This window comes from Camellia sinensis, chromosome 3 (assembly GCF_055761805.1).
Source record: "Camellia sinensis isolate YWXY chromosome 3, ASM5576180v1, whole genome shotgun sequence".
NCBI lineage: Eukaryota > Viridiplantae > Streptophyta > Magnoliopsida > Ericales > Theaceae > Camellia > Camellia sinensis.
Window position 1 is genome coordinate 228861201 of NC_138963.1, and position 24038 is coordinate 228885238.

Below are 24038 nucleotides of genomic sequence, written 5' to 3' on the forward strand. Positions count from 1 at the left end.
TGATCGGATGCCGACAAGGCCTTCAATTTGCAGAATGAAACGGAAACACAAACAAATATTTCTGTAATGGACAAATATAAGCACAAATAATGCAATACACATGCAATTAATTCAGAATTTCATCTTAATTACTTATTGGAATTCTTAATCATGATTTCGGCTAATCACAGGTTGGGGTCGTTACGGGAACATGGCTTTATATAGAATCAGAGATAAATCAGCATATGTATACCTACTTCTCTAGTGTTTTTATTAGTAGTGGGACAAGAGATCTTAGTGATGCGCTGCTTGGGGTTGAACCATTGTTTACTGCAAAAATGAATAGCTAGCTGATTTCCCATGTGTATGATGAAGAAATACGAACAACAGTGTTCTAATTAGGTGCTCTCAAGTCTCTAGGGCTGAATGGTTTTTCTAGGTTTTTCTATCAAACCTATTGGCAAGAAGTTGGTGACAACGCTTGTCAGGCGATGAAGAGTTTCTTTTCGAGGGGTAAATTGCTCAAAGAGTTAAACCAGACTAATTTAATCTTGATCCCTACGGTGGCCCATCCCACGAAGCTATCACAGTTCCGCCCAATTAGTTTGTGCAACTTTAACCTTAAGGTCATAACCAAGATCCTTGCAAACTGTTTGAAAAAGATTTGCATCCTGATCTCTCCTAATCAATCTGCGTTCGTTCCTGGTCGCTTGATTCAGGATAACATTCTTGTAGCCCATGAGGCTTTTCACTCTTTGAGATTAAAGAAGCAAGGTACCATAGGTCATATGGCGATCAAACTTGACTTCAACAAGGTGTATGACTGGATAGAGTGGGATTTCTTGTCCGAAGTACTTTGGAAGATGGGTTTTCATCCTATATAGACTCAATGGATAATGGAATGTGTGTTTACTGTCACCTTTTCCATTTTTGCAAATGGTGAGAAAAGGGCTTCCTTCAATCCAGGCCGTGGGCTACGACAAAGGGACCCCCTATCCCCTTATTTGTTTATTTAGTTGTTGATGTCTTATCTAATCTCTTATTTTGCAACCTCAAAAATAGTCAAATTTCGAGTTTAAAGATCATAAGGCTCTACTCTACTTTCTCCCACCTGTTATTTGTTGATGATATGATATTGCTTCTCAATGCGAAGTCTAGTGAATGCCAACATGTTTTGAACATCCTTCAAATTTTCTGTGAAGCCTTAGGGCAAAAGATAAATTTTGACAAGTCCAACATGCAATTCTCATTAAATATCCCACCTGCAGTGTGTAGTTATATATGTAATTTATCAGGTTTTCAACTATCTCAGCTGGATGCGAAATACTTGGGGTTACCATCTTTCTGGGGTCGATCAAAAGCAGAAGCCTATGAGTTCCTGATTAAAAGGATCCTCTCAAAGCTGCAAGGTTGGAAGCAGAAATTGTTATCTTAAGTAGGGAAGGAAACTCTTATTAAAGCAGTGGTCCAAGCAATTCCCGCTATGCGATGGCTTACTTCGCTTTTCCCAAAAAATTCTGCACAAAAGCTAAACTCCTATATTAGTAACTTCTGGTAAGGTGGTGATCCGGAAGGAAAAGGGGTTCACTGGACCAGTTGGCGGCTTTTAGGCATGTCAAAATTGGAAGGAGGATTGGGTTTTCATGATTTAAACAAGTTCAGCATGGCATTGTTAGCTCACCAAGGATGGCGTTTGATGAAATTCCCAAACTCCTTTTGTGCGCGCATTTTTAAAAAAATCTACTTTCCGTACTCAAATTTTATGAAAGCTTCAAAAGGCAGGCGAGCATATTGGGCTTGGGCTAGTATTTTACAAGGCATGGATATTTTACAGAAGGGCATCCATTGGCAAGTCAACAGTGGGATTGAAGCAAAATTCTGGGAGGATAAATGGATCCCATCTGTTTCGGGGTTTAAAGTGACTTCTCTAAAGCCTAGGGGAAATGGATTTCAGCACGTGTGTGATGCTATTGACTCCACAACTAAGAGTTAGAAGGTGGATGATCTTCGTCTCTATGTAACCGAAGTAGAAGTGGAGGCCATTAGGTCAATTCCTAGTGCCTTGGAACCTATTCCAGGTTCTCTTGTCTAGCATTTTGATTTGAAGGGAACATATTCCGTTAGGTCAGGGTACCAAATTGCAATGAAAGAGGTAAGAAATTCTCTATCCTGCAATCCTTCTTCCTCCTTCCAACCCTTAAAAGATGTATGGAAGATGATTTGGGCTCTAAAGTTACCTCCCAAAGTTAAACACTTTTGGTAGAGGGTGTGCAAAAATATGCTTGCTACTAAAGACATTTTGTGCCAACGACAGTGTGCTATATGCCAAAGCTCTCTTGAAATTGTTGAACATCTTCTTTTCGGATGTGCATGGGTCCGTGCAATTTGGTTTGGCAGTGATTTAAAGCTCGATGGGCAGGGAGGACCCATGTACTCAATTTTCAACTGGGTGTGTGATATGTTGGGCTACTTCAAAACGGGTAAAGAATGAAACTCCTTTTTCAGTCTTATAATTTGGATCAGTTTGTTTATTTGGAAGGACCGAAACAATTTTGTCTTCTATCATATTAACATTGAGCCCTCCTCGACTTTACATTGAACTCGAGTGGCCAAATTGGAGTATGAGTTTGTTACTGAATCTATAGGCATGGTGTATTCTCAGATGGTGTCACGACCCAAACCCGCCCTTATAGGTTTAGCGTCATAACCGGCTAGTAACCCTTGGATTACTGAAGGCCTCTTAACAAAATAACATGAAATTAGGGGTTGCGGAAGCAATAAACAGAAACATACATAGTCCATTGAGCTGTGAAGGCATACATGAGCTAGATATTCTTAAACTTTAATAAAGATACATGTGATGTCAAAAGATGCAGTTGATACATGTCACTCCAAGTACTGTACATATTAGTAGAAATTTGTCCATAATCAACATAACGAACCAAGGTCTTAAATATTCACAAAACATGGCCACGGGATTTGACACGATCCGGAACCTCCTCGGAAGGCACAAAGGGTGGCTGAGAAACACAAAACTCTTCAGGTGTCATCTTAAGCTTGGCCGCGCGCCTGGTCACCTACATATATAATATAAATAGTGGGCGGGAGCCCAGTGAATAATAACCAAGTAATGAGGTTTTAATGAATAATGCCCATCATATAGTTAGAAATCATAGTTTATATCAGAAACAGAGTCTTATACATATTTAGATTTCAAATCAAAAACAGATTCATGTACTTGTTCATATTCATTTTCAAAATTCATACATTTCACATCATAGTACGTGGCACATCCATTAGCGTTAACAAATCCGATGACCCATAAAAGGACAATCGTGAAGGCATTCTGATGACCCATAAAGGGACAACCATAAGGCATTCCGATGACTCGTGTGCACAGAGATATTTTCGATGACCCATAAAGGGACCTGATGACTAATAAAGGGACACAAAATATCACATGATACTATGGATGCCATGAGTACATTTCAGAAACTTGGACGATCATTCATTCACACAAAACATAGCATTTCAGAAAACTAATCATGTCGTATCATCAGAAAATAACCAAAGTCTAACATAACTTTACAAAGTTATTACTCACAAATAACAGATGGCCCAAAACAGACGAATAGAGTAGGCAACTCAGATATCTTGCGGCGCATGACCAACACAGGTACAAAACGAATACATACTGAATTACACACCCGGAAACATTTACTGCATTCTTTCTTATCTTGGTGTGTCTCTACTTTAATCCTCATTATTGTGTCTTAATTATGGCCTAGGAATACCTAAGATGGAATGAGGATGCAAAAATGCACTTGAAAACACTTAACAAAACTTGCTGAAAACAAGGTCCTTGCTTGAGCTCAACTTCCTACGCTCGAGCGGACATGCAAAATGTGAGTGGTCACTTGAGCACAAGATCTATCGCTCGAGCGGTCTGTAAACTTTTTCAAAAGTGTTGGTTGCTTGATTTTTCCACTCAATGCTCGCTTGACGCTCACTCGAGCGTAAGACTCATACCCTCGCTCGAGCGTAACTTTTGTTGCTCAAGCAATCTATAAAACATCCAAACTTCTGGGAGCATGCATTTTACGCTCAAACGGACTTTTGGTCGCTCGAGCAGAAGTGCAAAAATAAAGGCGATCACTCGAGCGTAGGATTTGTCGCTCGAATATGGAAGCAAAATTCTAGAATTTCCAGAATTGCTTCCAAGCTTCAAACTTGATCCCAAAGCTGTAAATCATGTTTTCTTGGGCCAAAATCTTAAGGAAACTTATATAAACTTGGAACACGTGGTGAATTAAAGATCATTCCACAAAATTAAGGCTCAAAAGCTTGCCAATTGTGCAAAACAACTCTTCATTTCATTGAAAACACAACATGTATAACATGCAAGCTTTATCTTGCCTTCAAAGCTTCCAAACCATGATCATTTGCCGTAAAATGGTATCAAACAAGTTGAATTTTCCAGAATAATGGTAGATAAACACATGCATGAGGGAATCCCTTGAAATCAAACTCAAATTGTGCTCAAATGGGTATGCATGCATGATATGATCAAAATTCTCTTAATTCTAGCTCAATTCTCACATATACCCATCTCTACCACATGAATTCTTACATGAACTAACTCAATTACATAACTAAGAGTTTGGTTCCTTACCGCAAGTGTTCAACTATAGTCTATAGAGGTAATTGTTTGAAGTTCCAAGCCAATCTCTAAGTTCTCTAGTAATTCCTTTGCTTGAATTCAACTCTCTCTTAGTCTCTCTCTCTCTCTACAAGTTTTGGAGCTTGAAGATTAGGAAATGAGGGTGCAACAATGAACTAGTGGTTTCAAATTAGCCTTATATAGGCTTAATTAAGAGTTGGTTAATTAATTGACATTAATTATTCTAATTTAATTGTTCTAAATCGAATTTTAATTAAGCCTACCACAAAATTCTATAAATCTCAAATAACACATAAATCAAGTTAATTGCTGAATCGATTGCCGATAAGGCTTTCAATTCTCAAACCGAAACGAAAACATAAACAAATCTTTTTACGAGAGACAGATAAAAGTACAAATAATACATTACACATGCAATTAATCCAGTGTTTGATCTCAATAACTTATTAGACATATTAAATCATGGATTAACGTTAATCATGGGTCGGGGTTGTTACAGATGGCGAGTGAAAATTTTCAAGGGAGGACTAGTTGGCAAGCTCATCATTCTAGAACTCATAAAATTAATTGCGATGTGGCGATTGTAGACACTCCATATTTGACCGACCTTAAAACTCAGACATCATCATCTGTGCACTCGATGATTGTGCATGTTTGTGCTAGTTTTGAGTGCTCGAAGGTCTCGGCCGAGCGCCTTGTCTTTGAGCCTCTAAACCCTCTGTGTTTTGGCCTTGTTTTTAGGCCAAACCTTGGTGCCTCTTGGCTGAAGGAGAGTGGGGCCCTGTCGGCCACTTTTGGCATTTGCCAGCCACTTTTTCTCCTTGCCAGCTAGTTGGAGTGGTCGGTCAGCTAGTTGAAGTGGCCGATTGGCCACTTGAACTGGCTGCCAGCCAATTTTCTCCTTTTTCTAATATTTTCAGATCTTTTGAGCCAACTGTTGGGCATTGAAGCTATCCTCCATACACGTGTATGGAGGGATGGAGACAAGTTTTAAGCTTGTTAAGCAAGCTTTTGCTTGCATTGCCTATATAAGGGGAGGTCCCTCCCCTTTGTTTGAGGTTCAGAAATTTTGGAAGCAAATTTTGACTCCCTCTCTAGAATTCTCTCTCTCTCTCTCTCTCTCTATATATATATATATATATATTATACTCTATAGTGCTTGAAAGTGAGTGTTCTTGACATATTTGCACACAACCCTCTTAGCCAAACATCTTGACCTTGGAGCTGAGATTCCTTAAGACTTGTTTGGGCCTCCTAAAGCTGGTTTTTGGCTTAGAAGTTGTCCTTTTGCTGCTGTGCTTCAAGGGTGAGTATATTCCCTTTTTAAGCTTATTTTTGTATACCATATTAGCCATCTTTGCATGTTGTTTTAGGCTTGGTTGTTAACTACAAAAAGCTCTATTTTTAAGTATTAAAAATGTTGGTTTGAGTCCTTGTTGGGGTTAGGGGTGGTCTACCCTCTTTGGTTGCTTATTTCCTAAGCTTTTGTACCACCTTTTAAGGCTATTCAAACTATCTCTTTTTGGCCTTTTAACCACTGAATTCTAGAGGAATTTCAGTGGTGGAAAAGTGGTTTTGAGGTCCCAAATAGGAGGGGGTGGTCCCCTCTTCTCGTCTTGCTTGCATGTGTTGATGGCCTACTAAATGAGCATGTGATTCGACTTCTTTGTGGCTTTGTTCAAGTATGTTTTTATGACTTTTTAGACCTTCCATAACTCTGTTTTGGCCTGATTGAGTCACCTCTTGCATGCTTCTTACACTTATAGTGTAACCTTGCTCACTAGCTTTGCATGCTTGCTACTTTTGCCCCATTATTCTAGCTTATTTTGGCTACACTCCAGCATGTTTTTGCTTATATTTTAGCATGTTTTAACTCTGTTTTGAGTGGTCTTGGCTCTTTGAGGCTTGCTTTGTATGGCTATAGCATGATAGGCTTTGATAGCTTTGTATTTTGAGTTCTCTAGCATGCTTTGCTTGGGTTGTTTGCATGACTTGACATCATTTAATATGTGATTTCAGAGCATATATCACTGTCATACTCTCATAAGTATTACTCTTTCAATACTCTTAAGAAGTTGAACCTCATGCCTTGTTTGCGAGCTAATACATGAGCTTATTTTTTTTGCCATCTATGCTGCAAGTCTAGCATGTTTTTGCTACTATTTCGACCTGCCTTATGTTTATTTTGAATGGTCAAGGTCATTTGAGCATTGCTTAGTATGGTTGTAGTGTAAATGGCCTTGGCTAGCTTTGAGTTTTGAGGCCTTTAACATATTGTGCATGGTATGGCACCATTTAGCATGTAATTTCAGTGCGTATAGAGTAGTCACACTCTCATATACTTCACTTCTTCATAGCTTTTGAGGGTTGTGTATTATGCCTTGCTTATAGGCCAACATGTGTGCATGTTCTTCTAGCATTTTGAGCTCCTATTTCAGCATGTTTAGACCATTATTTTGGCATGATTGAGCTCTGTCCAGGGCTGGTTTGGACATTTGTGCTATGCATTGCATGCCTCTTGTGTATTGCTCTTTACTAGCTTTGATGTTTTTGGTCCTCAACATGCCATGTTTGCATTGCTTGCATGCTTTAAGGTCTTTAGCATGCCATTTCAACACTAAACATCTGCCACCTCCCTCATTTCTTTATTCTTCCGTTTCATTTGAGGGTTGTTTGGCCTTGAGATTGTGTTTGAGCTTGGGATTAAGACTTATGCTTAAATGACTTTAACCCTCTTTTGAAGGTTCCTCCTAGTCAAAGGCATGGTCTCTCCTATGCCTTAAACCATTCTTTTGATTGACCTCCTCTCCTTAGAGGACTTGTACATTGGACTTAACCAATTAAAGAATGGATTGGTAATGTAAAATGTGTAAACAAGAATTGAGTCAACTAAAACATGCCAAGATAACATATGTGTGTCGCATTGCATCTGTTTGGATCGGACGTTAATCTAAACACAAGAAATATGGGACGTTTCATACTTGAAGTGATGAAACATGTCACGTTTCTTGGTCGCTAACACCCTTGATAAAGCATGATAGGGTGGAGGCTCTTTGTGTGTTGTTTGTGCATTCATAAACATGGTATAAGCTTGGTTCTTGGCCACCATGCATTGAAAATGCTTGGTGGTGACTTGAGAGCCGAGTGCCACGCTCCTTTGAGCTTGAGACACGATTGGGAGAGTGGCAGTGCCTACATTGTCTTGCAAATACATTGTTGTGCCTCTATTGTTCTCTGTTGCAGCAAAACCAGAAGCCTGGAGAAGCAACTAGCCGACCAGCCAGTTTTACTAGCCAACCGACCAGTAGCACTAGCCGACCGGCCAGTTTTAGTGGCTGGCAGCCACTTTTTCTAGTTAGGAGCCCACCAGCAGATTCATGTTTTAAAGTAAAGGCAGTCTAGAGGTTAGCACAATTTTCAGAGATCAAGGCAAGTGCAAACAGAGGCAATTGACAGCATGGTAATGGATTTCCGAGCGAACGGCAACCGAGCATGCATCTTCAACCTCTTGGAATAGAGCTACGGCAGTATGATTTGTAATTAGCTTTACTTGTTAGTTAGCTTAAATTGGTAATTTAATTAATTAGTTTGTTAATTAATTAAGTGTTGTAATAATTAGTAAGTAGTTTACTAGTTATTCATTTTTTTGTGTAATAATTAATCTAATTGGCTTAATTAGATTGGTTAGTTAGCTTAGCTTAGATTAGCTTAGCTAATTCATTCGGACCCTCCGTCAAGAGGGTAAATGTTGTAATAAGTGTGCGTGTATGTGTGAATGTCTTCCAACCCCACGTCTTTCTCCCTTTTACTTAACCGCTTTTGATGGTTAGTTTAGGGTCATTTTCAATTAGCATACCTTATGCTTGCATGTTTGCATCATTCATTTGTCTTGCATGCACCAGGTTTGGTGCATCATTCAAACTACATTGACTTTCAATACCTATTTGAATACGTGCATCAAATCATTACATTCATATGCCATCTTAGATAGCCGAGCCTATTTAGTTGCATTTTTACATGTGTTGCATTAGGCATTTTTAACATAGTTAGGATCATGAATGATTTCTACCTAGTTCTCTGTTTTGACTTGGAGTACATTGTAAGTGTTTACGCTTTAGCATACTTGCATGTGTGTGAGTGTTGCTATGATAGCATACTTGCCATGAGGTTATTTGCTTAATTGTTATAACTGCATAAATGCCTGTGGATGAAGGCTTCATTACTTAAATTGGAACAATTCATCAAAATGTGAGTTTTAAACCCACTCGGAGTGGCAAATCATCATGTTTTAAGCCCACCTTGTTTGGTGGCAAATCCACATTTCTAAGCCCACTTGAGGGTGGCAAATTCAAACCATTTTCGAAAACAAACATTGAATTGTTTTGTTCCAATTTAGGCGATCTAGTCTATACTTGTATGCTGTGCGCATCACGTAGTAAGTTAGTAAAATAACCGGAATAAGAACACATGTGTATTCAACATATCATGATTAGTAGAGGTCGATCTATTGATCGGGCGAGCGGGGGTGCTCATTTCATGACCTTGCCCCCTCGTACCCAAGTTCCCGAGCCGAGGCAACTTTGGTGATGACGGACACGTGGCCTTAGGCACGAGTCAGGGTTTCCTAAATTTCCCAAAAAATAAAACATTTAGGTGGCGACTCTGTAATCTGGCAAAGCAGTCCATGTTTGGCACTTCTTGATTAAAATCAATTTTCCAAAACGATTTGCCAGATTTGGACTATTTGGTGATTTATCAGTCTTAGATTGCACCTTGTGAGACTAGATACAGAACCGTGACAGGAGTCTGAACTGTAGTAGCTATGAACCCAAATCCGTACCCTTTTCGAAAGGGGGGGCGTGCGGAGGAAGTTTGGGCGATCTATAGCGATAAAGAAAGGCTCTACGGTGGTTTCTGTAGCTGTTCTGTTAAGGAATTCAGGGGGGAAGTTCGATTGATGGCTTTACTAGCTACTGTCGAGTCTTATCCTCCCTTCAAGGGGAATCTTTAGCTTGCTGGTGCGCTTGTCTTCTGGCACGTGTTTGCAACCTCAACCAGGTGGAAATTGAAGGAGATAACAAGACTGTGATCCAGTTATGTGTTTCTGAAGCTGTGCCTCCGTAGGAATATGGCTCTATATTCATTAACATACAGTGTTTGGAGCGCATGAGAACTTTTCTTTTTGCTGGGCTCCTAGAACAACAAATCGTGCCGCTCACTGGGTTGCCCAAGCCTCTCTCCAAGGCCATCTGCCGCTTGACTAGATCTCTAACCCTCCTTCAGCTCTTGCTAATCTGCTACAGGTGCTCTAGTTTGTTAGGCTGTTGTTTAGCCTCTGTTTTGTTGGGGCTTTGTTTTGAGTTTCCTTGTTCAAAAATAAATAAATAAATTTAATTTCGAGTATCGGACCGTATGAGAGTTTAATTAGATATTCGATTCAGATTTGTAAAATTCAAGTTTGATTAATTGGGTCCGAATTGGAGTTAATTAAGTTATGAGAATTGGAAATTAAGATCATTATGAATTAAATTTATTTATGAGGTATTCAATTGAGTATGTAATTTATTGACGAAGATTTTGAGTTTGATCTGAAATTGAAGGCCTTAATGATGTAAGAAACCAAAATTGAGGATGTAAATAAGTTTAAGTCAGTATTTGAAGATTAATTAAGACAAGGTAATGATTAAATAAGTTAATATGTAATTAGCAAACTAATCTAATCCTACTCAAAATTAATTAAATTATTAGTGTATGCCTAAGAGAATTCTAGAAAGTTGGAGAGCCTTATTGGTTCTAGCTATTGTATGTATGAGAAGAGAAGTTATGAGAAGAGAAGTTATTATAATCAAACTTTGTTCTGGAAGTATTGAAACAGCCGAGAGAGAGAGGGAATTCAAGAAGAGACGAACAATAAAAGAAGAAGAGGGCTTTGTGGGATACCAAAATTCAAGCTAAAAATTATGAAAAATTCATCTTAAGGTAAGAAATTTCATCCTCTTTCTATTATTGTTTAAATAATCTAGACAAAAATTGATTCAAGGTGGATTTTGAGAGGATTAAAAATAAAGATTTGAAGATTAATTATATAAATTGAGAGGAATTGGACTTTGCATGTTAAATCAAGTTAGGTTAAAGAGTATGAGTTATGATTCTTTAAATTTGCTAAGTTTGAGTTCAATTTTGAGAATGATTCTTGAATTAAGTTCTATAAATTACATGCAACAATTATTTTTTAAAGATTTGGTTCATGCAATGGAGTATATAAATGACTTTGAAGAAAAGTTTTGAAAATCATGAGTTCATGAAATTTGAGAGTTTGATTTGTATAATCTTGCATGAAAGTAAGTTCCATTGTTACATACATGAGGGAATTCTATGAGTATTTGAGTTTATATTTACATACATCATGGATTTGAAGAAATTGAGCCATTCAAGTTCATATTTTGAAGAGAAAAAGAAAATATTTTTATGAAAATCAAGTTTATGGAAATTTGGGGTTAATCCTAAAGTTAGACAAGGTTTTGATTTTATTATAAAAGATATAAATTGGTTTAATTTTGAATCCATGCATGTAATTTAATTTAAAAAGTTTTATTCAAATTAAATATATTTTGAAACATCTGTAATTAAGTTTTGGGTTAAAAAGGACGAGTTTATGAAGAATGAGCTTAATTTTTATATTAAAGGAGTTTTGATGTAAATGGTTTGATTTGGATCCTAATTTCACACAAGCAAATATTTTCTAAGAATTTTATAACTTTAATTTCATGTTTTGAGGGAAAATGGAAAAGAGGTTGAAATCAATTTTATGTTATTGAAAAGAAATTGACAAGAAAATGATGTGTGGGGACATATTTGACATATTTTGTGAGTAGTAACACGTGGCCAAAACGGCACCGAAGTGCCAGCTGAGGTGCCACGTGTCCTGGATATGATGCCGAGATGATCTCGGCTAGGCCGAGGTTGTCTGCGAAAATGCCGGAATTTGGGGTAAATGGATAAGCTATAAGAGTCCTAGAATGTGGGAGGACTTCAGCCTAGATAAGGATAAAGCTCTTAGGGAGTTTATCTTTATCTGTTAGAGAGTCCAGTATAGGCATTGGGCTAGAGTCCAAGGAAAGCTAGGCTTCTACAGGGATCAGGACAGTGCTGACTATAAAAGTAAGGCACTCTCATGAGTCTAAGGTACGTTTTTTGTATTCTGGTTAGTGAGTTAAGTACTAATTATTATCTTTGAGAGATAACAGAGTATTGACTTGATCGTCGGAGTGCCCTCGGGTCAAAGAACCACCGTCAGAGTCTTTTCTTTCTGTGATAGGTCGTTCGGGCGCAATCTATTCTGCCAATGTTCTTCAGCTAAGTACCTGTTTGGCAGTGTGGTTAGAAAATAGCACACACAATTTGGCCCTGTTTGTGGGAAAGAAAGGAGAATAGATGGCCAACGATGGACAGAAAGAGAAGATTGGGGACGGCATCCCTATTGGAAGTGGTAAACATTATGATCTTAACGTAGAAGAGGATAACTGCAATGAAGAAACTCGGGATCAGAATCCCAGAGAGAAAGACGTCGGCCAGGAGGGCGACGTACCAAAGAAGTCAGACCGAGACGGGTATTATAACGAGGACGACCTCCAGGTATGGAAAGATAGATGCCTGCGGAGGGACGACGAGATGAAGGAAATAGCGAACAAATTGGCAAACTTGCAATCGGTCGTCAATTTCATGATGCAGAACAACATCATGCAGCCACCGTTTCTGTTACAAGATACACTGATTCCAGCGGCCAAAAAAGATGCCCAGAAAGGGGGGCAGAAAACAGTTCCTCCATTCCCCCAGCACACCAAGACCAAGGAACACTCTCACCGATCTTCAAGGGAGGTCGGGCGAGGGGAGTCAATGAAGGGAGATTCTCAAAGGACACATCGTACCAAAGAAGTTGACCCCAAAGAACATCGGTATGTTAAAGGGAAGGAACTTTGTTTCGACGCAACTAACGGAGAGAGGTCCAAGAGGACTCATAACGACACCGGGAGTAGCGCACCAAAAAGGCTGAAATTAGTTGATAGCCGAGCTCCTGGACGGACCGAGGAGGATCTGAGGGATTATCTCTAGAGGAAGTGACAAGATGCCAAAGTAACCTCTTCGGTCAAGCCGAGAACACCGTTCTCGGTAGAATTGGACAAATTTGAAGCCCCAAAGAGGTTTCATATGCCGAGATTCCAGATATACGACGGTAAGTCTGACCCTAACTTTCACGTTGGCTTGTACCTGAACTCAATGGCACTATACACTGGGAACGAGTCGTTGCTCTGCAAGGTGTTCCCCTCATCCTTTGGGGAAATCGCATCAGACTGGTTTCACAAGTTGTCGAAAGGAACTGTGAAAAGCTGGGAAGGCCTGGCCGAGATGTTTGTGGCCAGATTTGTGACAAACAAACTACAGCCGTTGAGGGTAGACTCCCTGATGGCTCTGAGAATTGGTGAGAATAAAAGCCTTAGTTCCTATGCCAAAAGGTATTATGAGGTGTTCAATCGAATACCAGGATGCAACCAAGAGGTAGCGATCGTGCCTTTTAAGAACGGTCTGAACAATAATTATCTGCTTTGAAAATCACTGGCAAAGACATTGCCAAAAAGTATAGAGGAACTTATGACCAGGATAGAAAAGTATGCCAGGGCTGAGTAGGACACGCCGAGGACAAATGCGTCAAAACAAGAGAAGAGAAACAGCTCGCCGAAGTGAGGCCAAGGTAATGGTGGATACAATAAACAAGAGACAGGATTGAGGGCTGCACAGGCAGTCATAACCGTATTCCGAATTCCGGTCTACAAAGTCTTGGAAAGAATTCGGAATTAGCCCTATTATAGAGCACCAGAGAATATTCCTGATGAATTTATGGGAAGAAGTTTGTGGAAACGTTGTGCCTACCACAATGAGGATGGTCATCTAACTCAAGGATGCAGAGCCCTAAAAACACATCTAGAAGACCTAGTAAGACAAGGTCATTTAAGGGACCTAGTAGATGAGGCCAGGATAAGGGAGGAGCAAGCGACACCGTCTCAAGCACCGGCAGCACTGCCTCCACCAGCACCACAACCGTAATTAGGCGGACCTCAAGTGATCAATGTGATTCACTTGAAAGTCAATGAGAACGAAATACGTAGGGAAACTCAGAAGGTAAAACACTTGCAACATGTGTATCTCGTCCGGTAGAAGAGACCTAGGGTAGACGAGTGCCAGGGATCAATGGTTTCCTTTACTGAAGATGACCTAGAGATGGTGCAGCATCCATACAACGATGCCTTGGTAATATCCCTCCAGATTGGAGAGTGCCAAGTAAAGCGAATTCTAATCAACTGGGACAGCTCTTGTGACATCATGTATGTCAGATGTTACAAGGAGCTTGGCTTTCACCAAGATGATCTAGAACAATCCAATGGTCCAATGGTTGGGTTCAATGGAATACTGACGTGGCCCCTAAGAGCAGTAAGTTTGGAGGTGCAGGCTGGCACCAAGAAGGTAAAAACTGAGTTCACAATAATTGACACTCCCTCTCCTTACAATGCTATTTTGGGAAGGCCATCACTGCATGCAATGGGGGCTGTTCCCTCAACATTGCACCAGCTGTTGCGGTTCCCAACAAAACATGGAATTGAGGAGGTCAGAGGAGATCAGGTGCAGGCAAAGAATTGCTCCATGGCAGCAATGAAATCCACCTGCAACATACGAGAAGCAGAAGCAGCGAAGATTGAAGATGAGGACATAGAGGTCCTTGAGGATGTCGACAAAGAACCAGCCGAGAAGAGTGAGTTGGTCTAGCAAGAGGATGAAGAGCATTTCTTCCTTCTCGGCCCAGGCTTGGCCGAGGAGGAGGAAAAGGAATTAGAGGCGTTCTTGAGAGCAAACCTTGAGGTGTTTGCCTGGACACCATACGAGATGCCTGGCATTGACCCCGAGGTCACTTGTCATAAGCTGAATGTAGACCGGTCGGCCAAACCTGTCATCTAGCGAGCAAGGAGGCCTACGTTGATGCATGTTGAGGCAGTATAAGAGGAAGTGGATAAACTTCTGGAGGCTAGAGCCATTCGAGAGGTAAACTACCCGACATGGTTATCAAACACGGTTGTTGTGAAAAAAAAGAATGAGAAGTGGAGGGTCTGCGTGGACTTCACCAGCCTGAGCAAGGCTTGTCCCAAAGGCAATTTCCCACTACCCAAGATTGACCAATTAGTGGATGCCACTTCAGGGCATAGAAGGATGAGCTTCCTAGACGCTTACAGAGGGTACCATCAGATAGCCATGTACCTCCCAGATGAGGAGAAGACTGCATTTATCACCCCAAAAGGGTTGTATTGCTACAGAGTGATGCCTTTTGGGTTAAAAAATACAGGAGCAACTTACTAGAGATTAGTGACTAAGATGTTCAGATATCTAATAGGCAAAACAATGGAGGTATACATTGATAACACGATCGTGAAGACTAAGGAATCTCAGGATCATCTGGCCGACCTGAAGATAGTCTTTGATATCCTAAGGACATTTCGGCTTCGACTCAATGCATCGAAGTGCGCATTTAGAGTTGGGTCAGGGAAGTTCCTAGGATACTTGGTCACCAGAAAGGGCATTGAGGCAAGCCCGGATCAAATCAAAGCCATCTTGGAGTTAAAGACCCTAACATCGGCAAAACAAGTGCAGATTGTCACGACCCCAAACCGCCCCTAGTAGTTTGGTGCGGTGATGGCCAGTAATCCGAGATCACCAAAGGCCAACTTACAAAATTCACACACAATCAGAGTATAAATATATGGGGCTAACATGTGCGGAAGCAATAATTTACAATACAAGTGGTCCATAAGAGCAGTGCATAAGTCAAATGAAATGGCATACATCTTTACATAGCTTTAAAACTTGAATACAAATAAAATGAAGTACAAAAATACATATTACATCTTGATAAAAGGCTCCGCCGACATAAACAAAATACATGAAATACAAGTCAAGAAACATAATCTTCAAAATTGCCGACATCATCACTGCCGACATAACATGCATACAAAACACACATCTCGGCGTAGCCGACTTCTTACTTGTTACCTACATACATACATAGGGAGGGTGAGCTTGGATACTCAGTGAATGGTACAAGTAATAAAGGGGTTAAATGAATGATACCCGAGATCTTTTCAAAACAATACATAGTATATCCTTGTCAAAACCATACATAACATAGCTTAGCTTGACTTGAAATAAAACATCAATTGAACCTTGGTCTTTCAAAACTTACTTACTTAACATACGTCAATTCAAAACATGGGGTGATGACATTCCGGCAAAACAAAAGCATATCCTCGGCATAACCTTGGTCCTTCAAAACAAAAGCATAACGTCGGCATCGAGCACACCCGTTCATAGTCTGTCGGTGGCCGATATCTTAACAAGGGTGCTACTTAGGCTTAACGTCCCCTAGCACAAAAGGACGGTGCTACCTAGGCTTAAAGTCCCCTAGCACGAAAGGACCCTCAAAACAAGGGAATAATTGACCCAAAATCGATTAGACAAACCCACCCGCACAAGGCAGTCGGTGGCAAGAGAGATATCTCAAACAAGGGTGCTACAAAAGTTTAGAGTCCTCTTAGCACAAAGGACCTATGTTACGAAGGCTCGTAGCCCTCTAACACGAGAGTACTGCGAAAGTTTAGAGTCTTCCAGCACAAGGGACCTGTGTTACAAAGGCCCGTAGCCCTTTAACACTAGAGTACTGCGAAAGTTTAGAGTCCTCCAGCACAAGGTACTTTCAAAACAAGATGGGCAGTTGCATTATAGTCCCCTGACACTAAGGACTTTCCGAGGATGTCATCGAAACAGAGCTTACTTGATACATAAAAATAGGGGTAATCATTCATGCTTGATCAAATGCTTTTATCAAAACGAAACAAGGCTTTTTCAAATCTTTATAACATAACTTTATTAAAAATACCACTCACATAGTTCTTGGGACGTCGGGATCAAGGCAAGGGTCCAAGTCCTACAAACACATGGCAAAGTCTACTGAACATACTTCTTAGAACAAGTCTTACATGCATGCAAATGATCTCGGAAAAACATGCTGGAAGTCAAAACACTGTTTTACATGTCAGGAAGACATGTTGGGTACCAACCAGGTCTTTGCCGAGGTCCCACACCTCCTGGCCGAGGTGTGGCTACCTAGGCTTCGGCATGCGGCTGCATGCCGAGGTGCGCACAAGACGAACTAAGGTGTAAGTGATCATGCAAGGTAGGCCAAGGTGAGATACGATGCTTGGCCTAAGTGTGAGGTCTAGGTAAGAGTGATCTCGGCGACTATACCTCGGGAAGTGAGGTCTGGAGATCTGGGTTTCCACCCGTGAAGAACAGAAAGAACATGAACATGAAGATCATGAAGAACATGAATGCTAAAATCATAACTTCTTTACTACAAAAATATGGGATTTCATGCTATGAGTTCGAAAACATGGACCTGGGTACCCATACTTGAAAATCACGTGAAAACAAACACAAAAACATGGATCTTGGCATGAGCTTTCAGATCAAAACATGACTTTTTCTTGAAGAACACATGAATGCTATTTCCTCTTTCTATAACCGAGCTTCAAAGCAATGCATGGCTTACAAATCATATTCAATCATGTAATGCAATAACATGAACATAAAGAACAACATGAGCAGATCAATAATCTAACGTTAGAACACGGATCTAACGGTTCGATCTCTAGGGATCAAGCTTGGAAATCCACTCTCCCTCAAGAACTCCTCTTCCTCTCCTAGAGCTTCTCTCTCTTCTTTAAAACAAGGATAGAGAAATGATAGGTTTTCTCTCTCTCTCAGTTGACTTAACACTCAGCTCGGACACGTGGCAACGGCTGGTTGGTTCTCCTAAAAAAGGTGATAGATTAACAAGACATGACTATGACAAAGTGTATCTAACAAGCTACCCTGTAAGGCACTCCGGCAAGTGATGACATCGGCTAAGGACAAAGTTTCGGCAACTAAGGTGACAATGACCTCGACTAGGAAGGACAACACTTGACTAAGCTGTGCCATACCTTGGCCTAGATGTGCCACACCTCGGTCTAGGTCATACCACTCCAGGACAAGATCATTCAGGTGCAAAGGTAACATCTCGGCCTAGATAATACACATCTCGGCCTTGGTGATGAACACTTCGACCTAGATAATGACATCTCGGCCAATATGTCAAGGCGAAGGTGGAGGTCAAACGAAGTGGTTCCAAGATAATTCTAGACTGAAGGTGACCTCGGCTTGGAATGATCTAGGCTTAACATAACTTAGGCTTGAGACACCAAGGAAGGAAACAAGCATGCACACAACACTTAGGCAATTCACATAACCACAAAACAAGGCATGGACCTTACTTAGGCAAAACAAGTCATAAACATGCAAATGCAAGCTTAACGAGTCATAATCATACAAATGTTCATGAACATGACTGAGACATAAATGTGGGTTGTTACACAGACGTTGACTGGAAGGGCTGCAACCCTAAATAGATTTATAAGCAGAAGTTCTGACAAATGCAAACCTTTCTTCAGTTTAGTGAGGAAAGCCATAGACTTCTTATGGACAGAAGAGTACGAAGTCGCCTTGGCCGACTTGAAGAAATTTTTGACCACCACTCCAGTTTTCTCAAATCCAGTACCTGGAGAGGGGCTGTTCTTATACTTGGCGGTTTTAGAGCATGCAGTAAGTGCAGTGGTAATCAGGGAAGAAAATGGAAAATAGAGGGCAGTTTACTACGTAAGTAAGACCCTAGCAGATGTAGAAACCATATACCTACCCTTAGAGAAGCTGACACTGGTTTTAGTAATGGCCTCCAAGAAGCTGAATCATTACTTTCAAGCCCACAAGATTGTGGTGTTAACTGAGCATCCTTTGAAGTCCCTGTTGCAACAAGGAGACCTGACAGACAAGATAGCCAGATGGGCAGTGGTGTTAGGCAATATGACCTGGAATTCAGACCCAGAACAGCAATCAAAGGCCAAGTTTTGGCCGACTTCGTGGCCGAGTTCACACCAGGAGCCATCATGCATCGGGCTCCGTTGAGCCGGGGTATACGATGTCCAGGTGAACAAGGAGAAACCCAGCTGGAGATAGCAGAACAGAGGAAAGAAGAGAAACTTAGACCCTGCAGTATTTATGTCGGTGACTCCTTCCGCTTGTTTGTTGACGGAAGTTCAAACCGACAAGGAGTGGGGGCAGAAGTAGTGCTAGTATCAACGGATGGGCAGATGTTGGAACAATTTATTCATTTGGGGTTTAAGGCCTCAAATAACGAGGCAGAGTATGAAGTACTGATCGTAGGATTAAAGTTGGCAACAACAATGGAAGCCGACAAGGTAATGGTCTTCTGTGACTCCTAGTTTATCGTCAACTAGGCAGCAAGCGAATACGCAGCCCGAGATGAAATGATGGTGGTCTATGTAAAGGAGGTGGGCAGACTGATAGCATTGTTCCAAAATTGCTGACTACAACAAGTTAGCCGAGATGACAATAGTCATGCTGATGCCTTGGCCAACTTGGCTAGTGCAATGAAACCAGGAGAGGCAAGGACAATAATGGTTGACTACTTGTCAGGTCCAAGTGTAGAACCACTGAACACAGAGCATGAGGCAATGTGTGTAGAGATGGGACCAAGCTGGATGGATTCAATAATAGTATTCCTTAAAGATGGAAAACTGCCAGATGCTTATAAAAAAGCACACATGATTAGACTGAAGTCGGCAAGATTCAGTCTGACAACAGAAGGGTATCTCTACAGAAGATCTTTTACTGGTCCCCTTTTGAGGTGTATGTATCCTTCACAAGTTGAAGACTTCTTGTATGAAATACATGAAGGAATATGTGGAAGCCACACTGGGGGCAGGTCGCTTGCTCATAGGGCCATTACTCAGGGGTACTAGCGGCCTTACATGCAGAAAGATGCTGAAGCTTATGTCAAAAAGTGTGAAAAGTATTAGAGGTTTGCACCTTTGATACACCAACCAGCAGCGGATTTGAACCTAGTGTCCAGCCCTTGGCCATTTTTCCAATGGGGCATGGATCTTGTTGGACAGCTGCCTCAAGTGACTGGACAAAGGAAGTTCCTGCTAGTGGCAACAGATTACTTCACCAAATGGGTGGAAACTGAACCACTTGCAAAAATACGAGATGTTGATGTGAAGAGCTTCATATAGAAGAACATCATCACTGGGTTTGGGATTCTAAGGGCAATAATAGCAGACAATAGAACACAGTTTGACAACAAACTGATCAAAAGCTTTTGTGCAAAGTACAAAATCAAAAATTATTACTCTACTCTAAGCTTTCCTTAAAGCAATGGTCAAGCAGAAGCATCCAATAAGGTTATCTTGGATGGGATCAAGAAGAGGCTGGAAGCAACAAAGGAAAAGTGGGTTGATGAGTTGCCCAATGTACTCTGAGCATATCGGACTATGCCGAGAAGATCAACTGGGAAATCCCCATTTGCTATGGCTTATGGCACAGAGGCAGTAGTTGACATCCCAGGGATCAAAACCCAAAGAGTAGAGAATGGGACTAATGATGTATTTTTAGCCCGAGATCTGGACCTATTGGAAGAAAGAAAGGAGAAAGTTACAATTCAGCTGGGGGCATACCAGTAGCAGCTTGCTAGGGCTTACAACAAGAAGGTTAACCTATGAGAGTTTCAAGTTGGGGACCTTGTCCTGAGAAAGGTCGTCAGCAATAAGAAGGATCCCAGAGAGGGCAAGCTTGGCCCAAACTGGGAGGGACCTTATAGAATCATCTCAATCCTCGGCAATGAGGCTTATCGGCTTGAAGACATTGAAGGCAAAGAGTTGCCAAGACCTTAGAATACTTGCAACTTGAAGTTTTTTTATCATTAGATTTTCTTTTGTTTTTTTTAAGTCTTTTGTTATTAGCTGAAGTTATAATAAAATTTTAGCCCGATTCTTTAAAACTTGTGAAAAACATTGACCAGTCCTTAGGTGATATTTCTAATTGAAACATGACGAATAACTTAGACTTATTATATAGCAGAGTTGAATTATACTTGCATATAATAGAGTTGAACTAAGTTGACGATGTTTTTGATTGAAACATGACGAATAACTTAGACTTATTATATGACAGAGTTGAATTATACTTGCATATAATAGCGTTGAACTAAGTTAGCGATGTTTCTGATTGAAACATGACGAATAACTTAGACTCATTATATGGCAGAGGTGAATTAAACTTGCATATAATATAGTTGAACTAAGTTGGATTAACCTAGATTTGCTGTGAAAACTTTGAATGATACTAAGTACATATCAGTTAGACTAACAGAGAGACCGAGGTTGATAACCTCAGCCAGTCACTATTTGAATCTGATCCCGGTGACAAGATCATAGGTACATGCTTAATGTGAACATAAATGAAACTTAAGTTCACATTAGGGGGCAGAGAGCTGGAGAATGAAAGTCTAAAAGCCTGGGAAGGCTTGTCAAAACATTTTACAAGCTGGAGTTGGCTTAAACGCTTGTTGAAATATTAGAAAAATTTACAAGTAAAAGATACGCCGAAGAAATATTACAAAAAAGTACATTTCTGGTTGCCGAGATGATCAAATTACCAAACTTTGAGATAATTGAAGACAAAAGTCTTAATAATTGAAAGTGAAGTGGCAAGTTTTAGATAAACACTTGTGAAACTTTCTTACAATGTTTTTTAAGTGTTAAGGCAAGGCCGAGGTAAACATTCAGCAGGTATACACGAAGTATTTTTACCCCGAGAAAATTGCATAGTTAAGATGTACTTTGAAGACATGCAAATTATTCTAAGTATGAAATCATACAAGATAGTAAAGAAGATAAACATACAAATATTTTGAAAGGAGGAGTTGTACTTGCATTCAAAAGAAGTAAAAAGGGCACTTCTGCCTATAAGAGGGATTACTTGTTCAGATTACAAAAGGGCACATCGGCCAAATACAAAGCTAACATTGTTCAAAGACAAAGTATTACAGCTAAGAAGAAAAAGCAGAAATATCCTAAGCGTTAGGATTGGCTTTATTAGCTGGGCGTGTTACACTTTTGTCGACTTCAATCTCAGCATCTATTTCTTGTAAAGTCTTATCTAGACTTTTCTCAGTGCACTGGACCTCGGCCTTGGAAATGGTTGGCTTGGGGGAGACGCCCTTGGAGGCTAAGTCATCCTTCTCATCTTGAGTTAAATCAATTTGGTCATTGAGGATGGGAGACTTGGCATCAGCGGCAACCTTCTCCTCCACTTCGTCGGCTTCATCGTCTTCAACTTCCTCCTCGATCTCTGGAGGGAAAGGCACCTCGAGTTGGTTGATGTCTCGAAGGTCGAAGTCCATAGGAATAACCAATTTGTTGAGGGCCGCCGTCCAACCAAGGTAGTAACCTCGGTTACAAGCCAAGTTGACTTGTTGCTTGTATTGGTCACGGATGGCGGCCTATCCCTTTTCAAAGGCCTTCTCATCGACCGCCTTCACCTCGGCCTCTTTATCAACAAGAGCCTTCTGAAGCTTGGCCTCCATATCACCCACTTTTATATTGGCAGCTTCGAGGTTGGCCCTTGCAGCCTCGGCTTCATTCTTTGCCTCCTTAGCCTTTTCTTCAGCTAGATTTTGAGCAGTCTTGGCGTTCTTAGCCTGGTCCATAAGAGCGCGGTTGCTGGCCTCAACTTTGTGAAGGGAGGATAAGAGTTTGGCTGCTTCTTTTGTCTTCTTCACCAAGTCCTTCCTCATCATCTCGGTTTTTATGGCGTAGAAGTGAGCGTGCTGGATGGCCTGCAAAGAAGTAGCATAAGTTAGCAAAATTTCACTAAGTGTGGAAAAATTGTTAAAGTGGAAGGGAGAATACTTACCAAAACCAAATACTGCATCATAAAGGCAAAGTCTTCATATTCATGAAGTTCGGCCATACGGTTCATGTCCTCGGGCAGAAGAACTGCCGTGGACAAGGCTGCCCCGACCTCAAGGTTCGCAGCACTGTCACCGGCAGTAAGAGGTCTGTCGTCGAGTATTATCTCGGGCACCCAAACCATGCCTCGAGGGTAACTGCTACCCTCTTGGTGGTCAGACCTCGGCTTTTTAGCAGGTAGAGCCTTGGAAACTAGGTCCTCAGCGGGACGCTTTTCGGCAGAAGGGGCGCTGTTTTCGGCCTCGGTTAACTTAGAGATGGGCACAGCGTCCTCAGAATCGATCTGAGTCACTGTGGCCTTCGCCTTGGCCTTCTTCATGCGTTTTGGCTTTGGGGTTGGTTGAGGGAAAGATGAAGACTGGACGATAACAACGCCAGGGATGTTGGCAAGCAGATCTTCAACTACTGCAGGTTTGCACCCCATCTCGTCGGCAGTAGCAGCGACTGTGACCCTTGTACCGATCGTGGATTGCTGGCAAGGCTGTAGGTGGATTGATTGGGTCGTAAGCCGACGACTCAGAACTTTGGCGTTTTCGGCTATGTGTTCTGCCTGCAGGGGCAAGCATGGGAGCTCGACATTGGCATTGGCGTTGGCGCTGAAATAGTGGAATCAGTTGTGGAGCAGAAGTTGATGGTTGCACTATTGGATCAAATGTAAAGGCTTGATCTGGTCGAGGTGACGAGGTTATAGCAGGAGTTGTAGCAGAAGGAGGGGACTTGCTCTTCTTCGAGACGTCAAGCAAAATGAACTTGTAGGTTGGGATATAGTTGAGCAACAGAGGGCTTTCCGCTGGTCAGCTGGCAAACCCAACAACTTCTTGAAATCCTTGCTGGGATAGAAGGATTTGTGAAAGTCCTTGGGTGGTTGAGGAAGAACTACAAAATAAAACAAACAGACGTCAGAACATACAAAAGTATCAGAAATAATAAAAGACTTGAAAGCATGTAAAGTGACACTTGGCTCTTACCATTCCCCTCTCTGAAAACTGTTCGGCTTAAAGGATAGAGGTGAAGGTCATCATCTGGTGGGAATATCCAATTGCCCAAGACGATGAAGTAATAGTCTCCAGTACCCTTGTTGGAGTCTGGAAGGTTGACGATGAGTTTGTATTCCGTGGATCTCAGTTTAAGGTAGTAGACATAGCCCTTTTCTGACTTCAGGCCACACATTGTATAGCAGTATTGGATATCGGCTAGGGTTATCCTAGCATTTTCTTGGCTAGCTAAGGGAATAATACCGTTAATAACTCTATAAGAGTTAATGGCTAATTGCATTGGGTTGAGTTTATAATAGTGAAGGACTTCTCGAAAGAGGATGTCAAGAGAGGACCTAAGTCCACACTCTATGAAGGCAATTACTGGGAAGGGCATGGAGTCATCTTTGGGCATGATGGAGTCCTCATCCCCAGCCA